This window comes from Lissotriton vulgaris, chromosome 9 (genome assembly GCF_964263255.1).
Source record: "Lissotriton vulgaris chromosome 9, aLisVul1.2, whole genome shotgun sequence".
NCBI lineage: Eukaryota > Metazoa > Chordata > Amphibia > Caudata > Salamandridae > Lissotriton > Lissotriton vulgaris.
In genome coordinates, this window is record NC_141697.1 from 882,700,643 (window position 1) to 882,716,558 (window position 15,916).

The 15,916-nt window shown below is 41.4% G+C and overlaps 1 protein-coding gene across 1 annotated transcript in view; it reads right to left on the reverse strand.

Annotated features, from left to right (window-relative positions):
* Nucleotides 1-15,043: 15,043 nt before the first annotated feature.
* Nucleotides 15,044-15,916, reverse strand: part of EXOSC5 (exosome component 5) — a 235,397-nt gene continuing 234,524 nt past the window's right edge. The window contains exon 7 of the mRNA XM_086938631.1: nt 15,044-15,099. The gene's annotated coding sequence lies outside the window, so the exon portion shown is untranslated. The remainder of the gene's footprint in view (nt 15,100-15,916) is intronic.

Consider the following 15,916-nt stretch of genomic DNA (forward strand, 5'->3'; position numbering starts at 1 on the left):
TTATGGGCGCGCTACCTTAACTTCAGGGTACAAATCGTAATTAATAGCAGTAATCAAGAGGTGCTTCTAGAGGAAAGATGCGTATCCTACATCTACAGCTTCATGTGAAGCAACAATATATACAGTAACCTCTGAGCACACCCACAATTCATTCATATAATTTGAACATAAGTATGGCAAGTAACTCCAATCTTCAGGAGCCGGATCAATGTATATATTTTCCAAAGTCAATGCGCAAAAAAGTCCACTTTCAGTATATGAAGTCCATGTAATTTATTTCACAAGTTGATTAAACCAGCCAACACGTGTTTCGTCGTGCATTAAATAATACTTCGACTTCTTCAGGGCTCTGTATCTGTCAGTATTCTCTCATTCTACTATGGTCCTCACAACGTCAACAAACTAATCAATACTTGGACAGGTCGGACGATAGAGGATATGCTGAGAATGAACTTAACACAGGTAGTCGAGATATTTGAAGAAATCGACAAGTGATAACCGTATGTTGAACTAAAAGAAGACGACGATCCTGTGTACAATATATTTGAATACTTACCATTGAAAACAGAGGACACTTGAAGTTTTAGAGATTGCTTAAGAAGAACACACCAGATGATATTTACTGGTGGAAATTATAGGTGAATGGAGCGATAGATATTTGGCACATTGCTGGACGAATTGTGAGGAGAATTTGAAGACTGATTAGTTTGTTGACGTTGTGAGGACCATAGTAGAATGAGAGAATACTGACAGATACAGAGCCCTGAAGAAGTCGAAGTATTATTTAATGCACGACGAAACACGTGTTGGCTGGTTTAATCAACTTGTGAAATAAATTACATGGACTTCATATACTGAAAGTGGACTTTTTTGCGCATTGACTTTGGAAAATATATACATTGATCCGGCTCCTGAAGATTGGAGTTACTTGCCATACTTATGTTCAAATTATATGAATGAATTGTGGGTGTGCTCAGAGGTTACTGATTTCACATATTACATCATTCATGACATGGTCAGTGACATCACTGATGACATCACTGATGACATCTCAAATGACATCACTGATGACATCACTGATGACAACACCCAGTGACTGTATGTTTCTGTAAAGTTAAAATATGTCTTACATATTGAAGAATGAGTGGATGTATAAGTGTCTGGATGAAGGATTTAGTAGGTGCACGACTGACTGTATGAGAGAATGATTAAATGTGTCTCACTGAGTGCATGGGTTAGTGATTAAAGTGTCTTAATTTGGCAATTATTATTTATGTTGTTCTGTAAACTGCTGCATGTTGAAATCAGTAGCTATATCAGAAACTATATGGGTTATTGAATGGTTGCCCAAGTATTTGTATGGGAGACTGAGTATGTGTGTGGGTGGCTGGGAGGTGTATAAATCTGTGCATAGATGTGTGAGCAGTTGATTCCCTAGGTGTATGGGTTCAAAAGTGCATGTAGAAACAGCTGTATGGACAGTTGACTGTGTGCATGAGTATATTGGTGAGTGAATGGATATCTCAGTGCTACATGTCAAAGTAAGTACATATGTAAAACACACTCCATGTGAGAGTTGACATATATAAATAACTGAACATAAGAGCCAGTGAATGTGAGAGTGGCTGTATGAATCATTGTGAACTTGTATCAAGGATTGTATAAGAGAGTAAATATGTGTTAGTATATATTTGAATAAGTAAGGTGTGTATAACTGTATAGTTGAGGAAATGGAGATGTGATTGATTCTTTGCATGACTGACTAGGTGTGTGAGTAACTCCATGGATGTGTGACAGTCTGTGAGTGCCTGTTTACACTGAGTGTATCTAAGGTTATATTAGAGTCTGAAGATGTATTATCACATAAATGATATCATCAGTGATGTAATCAGTAATGTCAAATGAGATGTCAGTGATGTCATCAGTGATGTCATTTGAGATGTCATCAGTGATGTCATCAGTGATGTCATTTGAGATGTCATCAGTGATGTCATCAGTGATGTCACTGACCATGTCATGAATGATGTAATATGTGAAATCATTAGCAGTGGATGGCGGGTCCGCGATATATAGTTAGTGCAACTAACTATATATGGAATTTCAATGGTTTTGTGCAAATAAAATAAGGTTTTTTAAATGCTAATCCCTAACTATATATGGTCTATAACCTATGGTTTTTTCAGTGAATTTTCAAGGTTTTGTAAATGCAAATTCCTAACTATATATGGTCTATAACCTATGGTTTTTTCTGTGAATTTCATTGTTTTTTTAAAAGCTAATATCTATAGCTGTAAAATATATTCTTTATTAAGTGACGTATCACGTAGCCCGTGAGACGCCTCATGATGCATCGCATAACAGTGACGTATCGTCTCTGCAGCGCAAACCAAACCCAAAACGTAAGCGCGCCAGAAAACGCTTAAAGATATATATATATTTTTTTAACCTTAATTAGACAAAATCCACACGTGCACATATCACAAACGTTCAAAAAACACAATATGTCGGACTCCCGTTACGCTGCCGGTTAGCTGCCCAGTTAACGTACCAGGAAGCACCTTTACCACGAAAAATCGCAATTTTTTTTTCTTTTGCCCCGCAGGGAACTTTAATAGCCCCCTCATCAATCCTAGGGGTTCAGGAGGGGTCTGCCTTACCCCTTTCATTCATTTACACCTTTTTTTTTTTCCACCTCTTGTCTCTCGATCCCACAGAGAGACAAGATGGCGGCCGCTCCAGACTGTTTACAATGATAACAGCCAATCAGCTTCTCCTCAGACTCCCGTTACACTGCCGGTTAGCTTCCCGGTTAGCTGCCCGGTTAGCTGCCCGGTTCGCGTACCAAGACGCGTCTCTACGGCGAAAAAATCCGATTTTTTTTTTTTTTTTTTGGCCCCGCGTGGCTTTATAATATCCCCCTCATCAATCCTAGGCGGTCAGAAGGGGTCTACCTTGCCCTCTTTCCTTCATTTCCCCCTTTGTTTTGGCCTCCTCTTGTCTCTCGATCCTACAGAGAGACAAGATGGCGGCCGCTCCGGAATGTTTACAATGTTGACAGCCAATCAGCTACTCCTCAGACTCCCGTTACACTGCCGGTTAGCTTCCCGGTTAGCTGCCCGGTTAGCTGCCCGGTTCGCGTACCGGGGCGCGCCTCTACGGCGAAAAAAATCGGAATTTTTTTTTTGGGGGCCCCGCGTGGCTCTATAATATCCCCCTCATCAATCCTAGGGGGTCAGAAGGGGTCTACCTTGCCCCCTTTCCTTCATTTCCCCCTTTGTTTTGGCCTCCTCTTGTCTCTCGATCCTACCGAGAGACAAGATGGCGGCCGCTCCGGACTGTTTAGAATGTTGACAGACACCGGAGAGCCAATCAGCTTCGCATCGCAAAGTTCCGTTACGCGAAAAGTACGCGAACCGGAGCGCTGCCTGGAGCGCTGTTACAGATATATATCTTATTTTAAACGTTAATTTCTCAAAATCCACTGAAGCACATATATTGAGACCTAGCAAAGGCACATCGGGCTAACAGTCCCTACAATTTTGCCAAGTTTCGTGCAAATCCATTCAGCCATTCGAGCTAAAAGTGAGGCCAACCGCCCTATGGAAAAATGAATGGGAAAAACGCGTTTTGGGACCCCCCTTTTTTCTCGGCCCCCCCTTGACGACCCCCCCCCCACATTTTCAGGGGCTGCTCAGAAACAAAATGTGCCATTTTCCTGAAAATTTCAGCCAATTCCGTCCACAAACGCCAAAGTTATTAGACATAGAATTTTCAAAAGTTCCATAGAGAAAAAATCCTAACTATATAGAGACAAGATGGCGGCCGCTCCGGACTGTTTACAATGTTGACAGCCAATCAGCTACTCCTCAGACTCCCGTTACACTGCCGGTTAGCTTCCCGGTTAGCTGCCTGGTTAGCTGCCCGGTTCGCGTACCGGGGCGCGCCTCTACGGCGAAAAAATCGGATTTTTTGGGGGTTTTTTTTGGGACCCGCGTGGCTCTATAATATCCCCCTCATCAATCCTAGGGGGTCAGAAGGGGTCTACCTTGACCCCTTTCCTTCATTTCCCCCTTTGTTTTGGCCTCCTCTTGTCTCTCGATCCTACCGAGAGACAAGATGGCGGCTGCTCCGGACTGTTTAGAATGTTGACAGACACCGGAGAGCCAATCAGCTTCGCATCGCAAAGTTCCGTTACGCGAAAAGTACGCGAAAAGTACGCGAACCGGAGCGCTGCCCGGAGCGCTGTTACAGATATATATCTTGTTTTAAACGTTAATTTCTCAAAAACCACTGGAGCACATATATTGAGACCCAGCAAAGGCACATCGGGCTAACAGTCCCTACAATTTTGCCAAGTTTGGTGGAAATCCATTCAGCCGTTCGGGCTAAAAGTGAGGCCAACCGCCCTATGGAAATTAACATGGGAAAAACGCGTTTTGGGACCCCCCTTTTTTCTCAGCCCCCCCTTGACGACCCCCCCCCAAATTTTCAGGGGCTGCTCAGAAACAAAATGTGCCATTTTCCTGAAAATTTCAGCCGATTCCGTGCACAAACGCCAAAGTTATTAGACATAGAATTTTCAAAAGTTCCATAGAGAAAAAATCCTAACTATATATACCTACTGGCTATCGCCAGTAGGTAATATATATATATATATATTCACTGAAAAAACCATAGGTTTCACACCAGTTATAGTTAGGAATTAGCATTTAAAAAACCTATTAAATTCACTGAAAAAAACATAGGTTTCACACCAGTTATAGTTAGCTGGAAGTTTTACTCGCATAAAACCATTGAAATTCCCACGTTACAGTTAGATGGACTCACTAGAACTTGCACGTGCAATGCACTGCTGATGACGTCACATATTACATCACTCATGGCATGGTCAGTGACATCACTCATGACATCACTGATGACATCCTCCTTGTGACAGAGTGACAGACCTCCTTTCAGTGTAATGTAACCCATGAAACACATATTCAAAAATAGAAATTAACATTTTTAAAAAAATGGAGATACACATACCAGTTACAACAACCAATTCAATAATTCCGCCATCTATATACACATCCACTCATTCACCAACAGTTCTATGTAGTCACTCATACATATACTCACTCATCATATGACGTCCGACACGCTTACGCGACGTGCCCCTGGGCGCGCCCCGGGGCGCGTAGCGTAAGCGCGTCGGGTCATGTGACCAGAAAATAACACTTTTCATTGGTTCATAACAGTTTTGGTTTCATAATGATGAAGCCCCTGGTCATGTGACCTGAAAATAACACTTTTCATTGGTTCAATATTTTTTTTTCTAAATTTTGAGAAACCCACCTATTTCTCTCACTATTGATTTGCACTTGGAGAGAGCAAGAGGTGTTTTGTGAATTATCTACTCATTAATTTCCTGATCTACAGCAATGGCTGCAAGGGAGTCATCCAGCAGTGATTCAGATGGTTTTGTGCAAGAGGACCCTCCTGTCCAGAAAACAAAGAACCACTTCATCCGGAAATTTTATGACATCCCTGAAGGACAAAAAAAAGTTAATGCAAGCAAAGTAACTTGTAAAATATGTGGCAGTATTTTATCCAGAGGCAATCCTCTAAAAAAATATAGCTTTGGAAATGCCAATTTAATTAGGCATGTCAAAAGAAGACACCCAAAAAATTATTCCAGGGAGAGTGTCAGGGAGCTGGCAGAGAATGCACGAAGAGATGGCGGCAGCACCTCCACTGGTGGAGCAACACCTTCAGGAAGAACACGTGCAAGAATGGTCCCTAACGTGCAGCCGGTCTTTGCAGGCATAAAATTTTTATGCGTGGACTGTGACAAACTTATCTGTTATGGGGAGCAGAGCGTTGAACTCATTGCAATGAAGAGACAGGAACACCGATGCTCTCCCCGTCCCAAAATTTTCTCATTTTTTTGCTCCTGTTGAGCAGTTTTTGAATCCCTGTTTTTGTTTTTCCCCTGTAAAAAATCCAAAAAAAATATAAAATCGTTTTAAAAAGTATAAAAAAAATATAAAACAACAAAAACAAAAAAAGTTCTTTTCAGAACTACCTCCAATTTATAAAAAAATTCTATTTTTTTTTTAAAAAGCGTCATTCTTTTTTCTCCATGGTACGCTCCCCGGTCCGCTCCCCGGTGCGCATACCGGGCGCTCCCCCCGCGCAAATCAAAAAGAAATATTTTTTTGGGCCCCGTGGGGCCCTTTTATGACCCCCACAACAAACCTAGGGGGTCAGGGGGGGTGTACCCTGCCCCCTTTTGCTCATTTCCCCCTATGATTTTTTCCACCTCAATCCTACCGAGGTACAAGATGGCGGCCGCTGCGGACTGTTTCGAATGTTTACAGACACCCGAGAGCCAATCAGCTTTCCGTACGCAAGTCGCGTGGCGCGCTTTGAGCGATCCCCGGTGCGCGTACCGGGGCGCGGCTCTAGATATATATATTTTTTTTAACCTAAATTACTAGAAATCCACTGGAGCACATATCTTAAGACATAGCAAAGGCACATCGGGCTACCAGTCCCTACAATTTTGCCAACTTTGGTGGAAATCCATTCAGCCGTTCGGGCTAAAAGTGAAATCGACCGCCCTATGGAAATTAACATGGGGAAAACGCGTTTTGGGAACCCCCTTTTATCTCGGCCCCCGCTTGACGCATCCCCCTCAAACTTTCAGGGAAGGACCGGAGTGCCGCGAGGCCATTTTGAGGAAATTTTCAGGCAGATTCGTCAACCGGCGCCAAAGTTATTCCAAATAGAATTTTGAGATTTAACATTGAAAAAAATCCTAAATATAACTACCTACTGGCGACCGCCAGTAGGTAATATATGTGACCAAGAGCACAAGCTGCTCGAAACGCGTAACCAGAGAGGTTTCCAATAAATCTCCTTTACTGCAGCCTATGGGTCCGTGTCTTCATTTCTACAGCGGGAGTGTGCTGTTTTGAAGATTTTTTTCTTATATATATATATATATATATATATATATATATATATATATATATATATATATATATATATATATATATATATATATATATATATATATGTATATTTATATTTATGATGTTTTATATGTATATATGTATATTACTACTATTTTATGTACCGTGGGACTCCTACTTCGACGACGGGGAATTATTCAAGCATGTGAATCTATGAAAGACACCCCTAATACTGGAGAACAGGACATGTGTGACCCCTGGCAAACTCGACTATTTCGATTCCACTTCTCTAGACCACACATGTAAGTATAAACATTGGGGTTGATTTCCATAGAGGGGTTAAAAGTGACATCACAGATAATGAGAGTTACGCTCTTATTGTATCTATCATATAACTTGGAACTCACGTTGCAAAATGCCTTGTTGCCTCCGGGCCAATCTGTGGTTTATTAGGCAGGAAATCGAGACGAGAGAATAGAGGGGACTGTTGTATTCAACACAAGCATTAACAGCTTTGCTGACTAGTATGACACAAATAGAGTACAGGCAAAAGGACATGGACCTCTAAAAACTGTGCCGCTATAAAAACAATTGGCGACTACTGAAATTACCAGAGTTTACTAATGTTGTGGCAGATTAAAGGCCAACAGATTTTTGACTCTTTGAGAGCTGAAATGGTTAAAGTAAAAAAGTGGTGATGTGAACTTGTTATGCTTGCTATATTTGGAAACTTTTTATCCTAACAAGCTTGATTACAAACACTTTACCTAAACTCTTTTACTAAAATAGCAAGTGAATATTGCATTTAAGACCAACTTTTATCATTGCAGTCTTCTGCTATTATTCCACTCTTTGCAGATATTTCTTCATACAATTTGACATGTCCTGTTCTGCCTTGAAGCATAAGCTCTAGCTATTGTTTTTATTGTGTATGGGCTAATCGCCTTTCTGGTTGGAGTTGGTGTCTAGTCGTAATCCACAGTCAAAAAGCTCTATATCTCCGCCATTGTTTATTTTATGTCAAATCACTCGTTGACCTCACCCAGATTTGCTAACGATCTGACTGATTCTGTAGGGAACTCTCCATGTCGTGTTTCAAATATAATTGTTTTAGGAGATTTGTAATGAAAAGAACATGATAATATTCATCCTGTAACCTGGATGCACTGAACGTAACCAAACTTCTGTGTGACCAAGTACACTTCAAGGCAGTGCAATCAATTTGTTTTTTCTACAGAATATTTGAGCTCCCAGGGAATGGACTAACATCATACTGCCATTCATTTTTAATTGCTCAACCAATCCCCCCCAGCAGTCTAAGCTTTCTTACAGGAAAAGGGTTTCATGAGAGGATGGACACATTCAGGCATGAGGATCGAACCTGCTGAATGACAGTTCCTTGCCTAGAATCTTTCCTTTAGACTGTGTAGCTTTGTTTGAATATATTCATTCTAGCTGGGGTCTGTGCAACCCCTTTCTATTACAAGAAAGTAAGGTATATCTGCTAAATACTTAACCATCCAGTTTCACGATAGATTTTTTTGTATGCTAAACATCCAAAATAATCATGTGGCTTCAAAAGGCAAGCAACTTACTCAAATAGCTCAAAGTCCATATATATACACCCAGTTTTGCAATTCAGATGAAAACATGGGTAAAATGGTAAGGAGAGATTATGCGTTCACTGAAATTATTGGGGATTCCAAACTTCGGGCAAATCGAAACGTTCTATGAAAATCATTTTCATAAACACCTTTTTGAAGATTAAACTCAAAAGATCTATGCTTACATCGATTCAAACTATCTTAAAACGCGTTCTCCTATGCACCTTTATCCTAAAATAATGGTTCTCAGAGTCAGCATGTTAGAATGGAAAATATTCTCCTATCGAACTTTGAAAAGGCATATTCTCTTAGCTCAACAGTATGTATTCTTCTTTCCCTCTTAACGGATACCTGCAGCTTCATGTAAATAACTGATGGCACATCCTATTCTCGTAGCTCTCAATCACAAATTTATCGATTCCTAATAGCACAGGTGCTTCTACTCAAGGAATGGGAGAACTGCATAAATATCTAACTACAAAGCAATATCGGTTCTGCATTTTCCAACTAAATTGCTGATGGAAGCATCCATTTGCCAAAATCAGACACATTTGGAGTTCAGCACGCTCCATGTTCCAGGTCAAATAGATTTCGGGTCAGATTGGGAAACAGAATCGTTATTAACTAAGAACTTGGATGCTCTCCGCCAACTGAGAGATTAAAACGGTGAGTCAGTGCCCTTGTTCTCCTTGATATACCAAGGGACTTTAAGACAATCAATAACAGCATCTTTCTTTCTAGGCTTCAGGAGGTAAGAATACGTTGCTTCGTTCTCTGTCTAATATACTCTTTTTGTCAGACTAAACCTTATGCACCATTTAACTTACAGTTCTTTACTGTATGAGTGAATAGCTGAGTCCTCCAACCCTTGGCATTAGCACCAACCTTTTTTGGTTGTATGACGCAACATCACAAGGAAATACTTTGCATGTCTTTACAACACATTTTTTACCCCACATTTCTTTATATAATTTATGTTTTTGCCAACGCATGCCATTACCATGCATTGCTTATATATATAAAAACAATGTATTTGTGGGGAGACACCCTCCACGTCCTCAACTTACGTGGTAAAGGCGTGTGTTATAAATACATGTACGTGGTAAAAAATGTGTGGTAAAGGGAAAACGTGGTAAAAACCTCGTTGTAAAGGCTGTTTCCCATCTTTTTCAACCTATATCGCCTCTATGACTAATTTGATGCAATCATTTTGGCTCTCATATTTAAATTTGGCAAAAGATAATCATATCAAAGTAGAACAGAGATACCCGACAGATCTGTCTTTCAGGCCCGCTTAGTACCAGAGATATATTTTACCTGAATGAATCTTTGAAACTGCACCCTACAATGACTGACATCTTGCTTGTAAGAAACTCCAACTTTAACTTCAAGTACATGTACACCTTTTGCCCATGTAACAATCTTTCCCCAATGGACCCGCACAGACCGGTATGAGCGGTTTCCCCTTGTGAAATGCACAATCTCAGTTTTAACAAATCTCGTTTACCAGTGGGTACCTGGCACCCAAAACCAAGAATTGGAAAAGCCAGAGGGTTTAATCTTTTCTCAAACATTTGGTTGCAGAACCTTGTTCATGTTGTTTTCCAGAAGACTAGTTTCATTCGGGCAATTTCAGTGATAACTGAACATGTGCTATATTAAGAATTCAGTGACAACACTGACCACAGGTAATGTCACTCTGAACCTAGAAGTACAGGGACCGATCATGTGGTGGCTGCAGTCGGTGAAAGCATCTTCTGCTGCAGGCAGTCAAAAAAATAGGAGTGCAAGCAATCTAGGCTTGTGAGCCTCAAAGGTCAGCCACTACTCAGTGACAGAGCAATGCTTTCATACCAATGACTTACAGATTCAGGCTGACTTTTGTGAATCCAAAACTGGCAAAAAACAAAGTTCAGTCCTTGCCATCCTCAAGATGGACAACGAGTCAGTGGTGAGAAATATCCACTACCTAAGAGGTGTCATGATCTTTGCTTTAAAGTTGCCATTGCACGCTTGCATGCTCACCAAGTGTTGTACTCCGAACTCACTACTGCCATGATTATTCCGGGGAAGAAAAGGATGGCAATATGATTATTCTGGGGCAAAAAAGGCACATGGAATGTCAGCACTGCATGGTGAAAAGCAACATGTCGGCGGTTGAAGGCAATCTAAGTAGCTATATATCCTATGCAGTCACAGAACTCTCACATTTGTAAATTATGGCTATTTTTACAATATTGAGTAGAAATGTCCTCACGGGGCAGAGCATCCTTACTAGGCACTTGAGATGCCTTCTAATCGGAGTGTGATTATTTACCTTATGAAAGCAGGTTTGAAGTCAAAGCTGAATATGGAGAAGTATACTGAAGATTTTAATTGGATTTAACATTTGAATATTTTAATCTACTATTTCATAGATAAGCTTGGAGGAGTACAAATTCCAATTTTTGTTACTCATTTGGTTCGTAGAACCTTTGAGGAATGTAAATAATCCTTATCACCCTAAAAGGTAGTTTGTATTTTCATGATGGTTACATTGTAATTAGGGCAGTGTTTTATGCTTAAGAAAGTGATGCGTTGATGAATGTTTTTTTTGCATAAACAGTTTAAGAAACTCATTTGACAGTCTACCCAAACCAGAGAGGTTGCACTTACAAAAACAAAGAAGGTGACTTTTAACCCCTTCCATGCGGCCCCGATTCTGCGCCTGTGCGGCAGAATCGCGAGTGGGCGGGTTTATGATCTGGGGGCCGTCATCAGCATGGAAGGGATTAAGGGAGGGGAGTGAGGTTATGCTGGTTGTGATACCAATTACATAAATATGATTTGTTATCAGTTAGAGAGATGTCAGAAGAAGAGAGTATGTGGCATAGATTCATTCTGAAGATGTATCATTCGTTACAGAAAATGTTAGGTGCTTCTATGCAGAAATAAGGAACCAAAGAGTTCAATCCTGTATTTAGATCTCCTCTATGCACCAGCAGAAGTCAGCATCTTGCAAAGGTACTTGTCAGAGTGGGGCTATCCAGGGTCTTTTTCGATCTTATCCCATGCCCTTCTCGCCAGGTTACTGTTAGCCAACATATCCCTGCCGCGTATGGTTGGCTGTGAATACGGAGGAATGAGAAACAGTTCATTGCTCTAGATCGATCCAGAATTCAGGTTAGTGTATTCTGACGGTAAGCCTTGTCCCCTCTGTCACATCCATTCGGGACCTCAATATAATCCATCAGATTTCCGTGTTCCTTTTCACCAGGGAAATACAATGTGAGATTGAGGCATGGAGTGCCACGGACCTAGTGTCTTAGGCCATGCCTCCTTTGGGACCATAGTATGATGGACCTCAGAAGGAGTGCAGGTCGTATCTTGGACGGCTTCCATGCACCCGCAACATGTACAAAACACTGTTACATACGGTAGAGTCGACATGTCTCTCACTGGAGATGTCACAGATGCCATCAGCTTTTGAGGGCAGAGTGGATGTGGTACATGGAGGTTTTGAGAGCGGATGGTCCTCCCATTTGCTAACTCCTAAGCTGAGCATGAATTTAGGCGAATTTAGCATGAGACACGGCCTTCCTGTGCCACTGCCAATTGAGGCTACCAAGACGCTCAACCAGTGATAGACAATGGCAGTCAGTACTAAAAGGGGACGGTGCAGGAAGTAGCAGGTCTTCCTGTGATCATAGTGAATGAGGACCACTCCGCAGACCACAGAGGCCATGTCCATTAGCAGTCAGCCTATCAGGGAGAAGGGTGGAGTACCTACCTATATTTTATCCCCGCCCCTTCACCCTATATGAATGACAGGCTAGATGGTGGTGAACATGGAGGGACTGGCCTGGAAGGCAATTTGGCACAGCCAAAAGAGCTGGTCGTAAAGGTCGATGTGTGGGACATTTTTTGGCAGTTTGTTTAACCTGTTTTATGGTCTGTTGTGCCGTTGTTTACTCTCAGTTTCCCTGACATTGCTACCAGCATCGCCTGCAACAATCAAAAATGCATGAAATCTCCAATACCGTGGAGAACACCTTTACAGCACAGCAATACTAGTTCAAAAGAGCCCTAATCCTGAAGTGGAAACCATTTTTTTTAGCTATAGGATTCTTTAATAGTGCACCACTTTCATTTTGCTGCCTGTTACTATTGTCTGGCCCAGCCCGACCCTGGTGGGAAGGACACTTGCAGAAACACATAAACAGTGTCATAAAATAGTACAGAAAATGAAGGCAGCTGGCCAAAGGGGTTCCCCACACGGTAAAGACAATTCTTTGGAGGATGGTGTTAAGGGAGATCCTCGCAGCCTAAGATTGATGGGCCAATTCTTGGCTTCTTTTTAACTCAGTACTAAGCTTTAGAAGGGGGTGACTTCTAATATCAACAGGAACAATTCTCAGAAGAGAAGAAATAGAAACTGAATGTACTCAAGTGGGAAAAAACTAGAGTTTATATGATTGAAAGAAAACCAATAAGCCAGAAAATCCTTATTGATCATCATGTACCACTGTTGTCAAATGAACACACCTGAAAGTCCATGAAAGCCCTACGAGTGATTAGTTAACAGATGGCACGTTTGCTTTCCAGGTATTTCAAGGTCACAGATGACTAGTGAGTTCACCTTCAGTTATTCGCGTCAACTCAGAATCCACTTGGACACTCTTTCACAGTCATGTCTGTGAACTTTTTAAATGACCAGCATCCAAAGGCTTGTAGTCGCAATGGATGCTGGTGTTTCCTTATTATCCATCCAGAATGGAGACGGAATGGATTATACATGGTTTCCCATGTTGCATCAATTAATGAGACTCTCTCAAGGAATGGCTTCGGTGGTGGCAGCTTCAGGTTTGGCTGCACGGACCATGGTTAACAATGATCTTGATACTTTTGATCAGTTTTCCCATTCTCCTGCCACATAAATCCGACCTTCTATCAGGTCCAACAAGGAAAACACCGCCTCCTTTTTGTACACGGGCCTCAGCAGGTGATAGGGGCAGGGCTACTTTTGAGACTTCTATCGGACGATATTGATCTCATCAAAAGAACTTGGGTCACAGGTGCAAGAAAAATGTACTTGCCTGAAGACCCAAGATGAGTTCCCTTATGCAGTTCTGGGAGTACAAATGTGGCTCAGGCATCTTTCAAGCACGTCACATAGTTTTAAACCCTTTAAAAAGAAGGTTTTTTTATACAATGTCCCTTGACTTTCTGCCTTTTAGCGGGTCACTCAGAGGTGGTTGAATATTTTATGGGGTCGTGCTTAGTCAATGTAGTTTGTGAAAGTCTTTTGATGATTCAGACTTAAAGGGCTTAAGTATTTGTCTTTCTGAGCTCTAGAGTTGGTGTGCGAAGACATTCACAGTCAGGGAGAGTATTAATCTCCTCCTCTTAAGTGCATTTCTAGGAAACTCACATTTTTAAAGGCCCTTATGGCATTTCGTAGGTCAGAAAAACAGACAGACTTGGAGATTGCGCTCACGAACCTCTTGGGATAAAGTGTTCCATTTCAGGTTGTTAAGAGGTCAGATACCGCACTTAGAGTTTGTGGATGCCCCATCGTCCCAATTTAAAGTATACATATTGGAGTGTATCCGTTATAATAAATATGGCTGATGGCCATCGGCCACTTTTTGTTGAATATCCTGCTGCTACATAACTCTAAATCTAAACCAAAGACAGACTAACCTATGTTTTTCTGTCCATCTTGTAAGGCAAAGACACATTAGTGTGTGTTCCTAAAACAATCTCCTTCCTTGAACAGGATCTCAACTAATGGGAGTCAAGATTCAGCTGCATCTTTGCCACCTATTGTTTTGTGCATCCTCTACTTGGTGGTTCATACAGATGCTGAGTCAAGCTAGCATGTATTTCTCCTCTTCCTGGAGTTTACTCTTTAGTTTGGGTCACCAGTAGTTTGGGGATTGCTCACCGAGTGGGGTGCATAAGGTTATGAAGCATGCCGATTTGGCCTTATTTACATTTGTTTTATTATTGTTGTGTACATCCTGCTTCTTTCATCCCTTGTATAATTTTCCACCCAGTGGCTTCATTTTCTCCAATTCCCTCTAAGTCACTTTTTATGGACAGTTTATTTTCTACTGTTCTTATGAAGATTTCCAAGGACCACTGTGTGTTGAAACTTCAAGAGTAAAATCGTTGGACTTGTCACTTGTTGTAGCTGATTAGGGTCACATTATGGGTTGATGCAAAACGCGAAATCTGACTGCCATTAGTATGGCCTTACAAGCTGCCAGTGTCTTCCAACCCTGTTCTTAAGGATTCCTTCACTGGCCGTTGTCTGAAATGCCTTGTGGTGATTTGCTAGTAGCAGCGTGATTTCACCTATTCCTGTTTTTGGTTTTCGTTGGTTGAGACCAAAGACCCATACCTGTTTTTTTACGCATCTTCTTCATTGGAGGGCATATTGATTGCCTGTGGAAAGGAATTATCGATGCAGAAGGAACAGAATACAAACAGATATTAAGTTTCATTTACAGACACTGTTTATTAATGCCATGAAATAACAGATGCAATTTAGACTAATTTTAAACTATTTTTAACAAAGAAGGGAGGTAGAGTACAAAGTAGGATTCCTACTCCACGGGCACTGATACATAAACAAGAAGAATCCTACTACTAGTGTGAGGAAAAAGGGGGGGGGGGGGAGAAAGCACTCAGTGTTGTGTAAAATACCCCTCACACACCAACAGGCCCCTTGGTGTCATGCTTCATCATCGGGGTCTTCGCACCCCGCTAGAGGGATGCGGCACACTGCGACCTACGACTACGTGGGAGCGTTGACAAGTGTTAACTATGTGTGGTGTGTGTTGATTGTGAGTGATAAGAGGATTAAATGTGAGTGGGAAACTTGGTGAGGAAATTAAAAAGTACCTGGCTAGTGGGAAAAATGAAAAAAACTTTATTTCGTACCCCTAGCTGGTGCTATTAAAAGGTGTGCAGAAAAAGACGAGGTTGGTTTGTCTTAATTACGGACAGAACCTCTGGTGTGCGTCGACATGTTTCGGTACGTGTGTACCTTCTTCAGGACGGGGCACAACTCCCAACCCTACTCACGTATTTCTAAAAAAAGGGGGTAATTATATTTAATGAAAAGTGAAATCACTCATTTCAAGTTGGCTACAATGTGCCTACAGTGGTTCTTGGGATCATGTATTTACATGTCCTGCAAAAAAGGAAAAAAAACATTAGGTTTGGTTACCAAGAGGTATTGGCTCAGACAGGTGCAGTCACCTGGAGCCCCAAACAAAGAACAATCTGTAAAGGAAAAGACATACTAAACACACAACACATAGGACACACTTAGGTTTTTTGTACTTATTGTTTTTCAGACATACT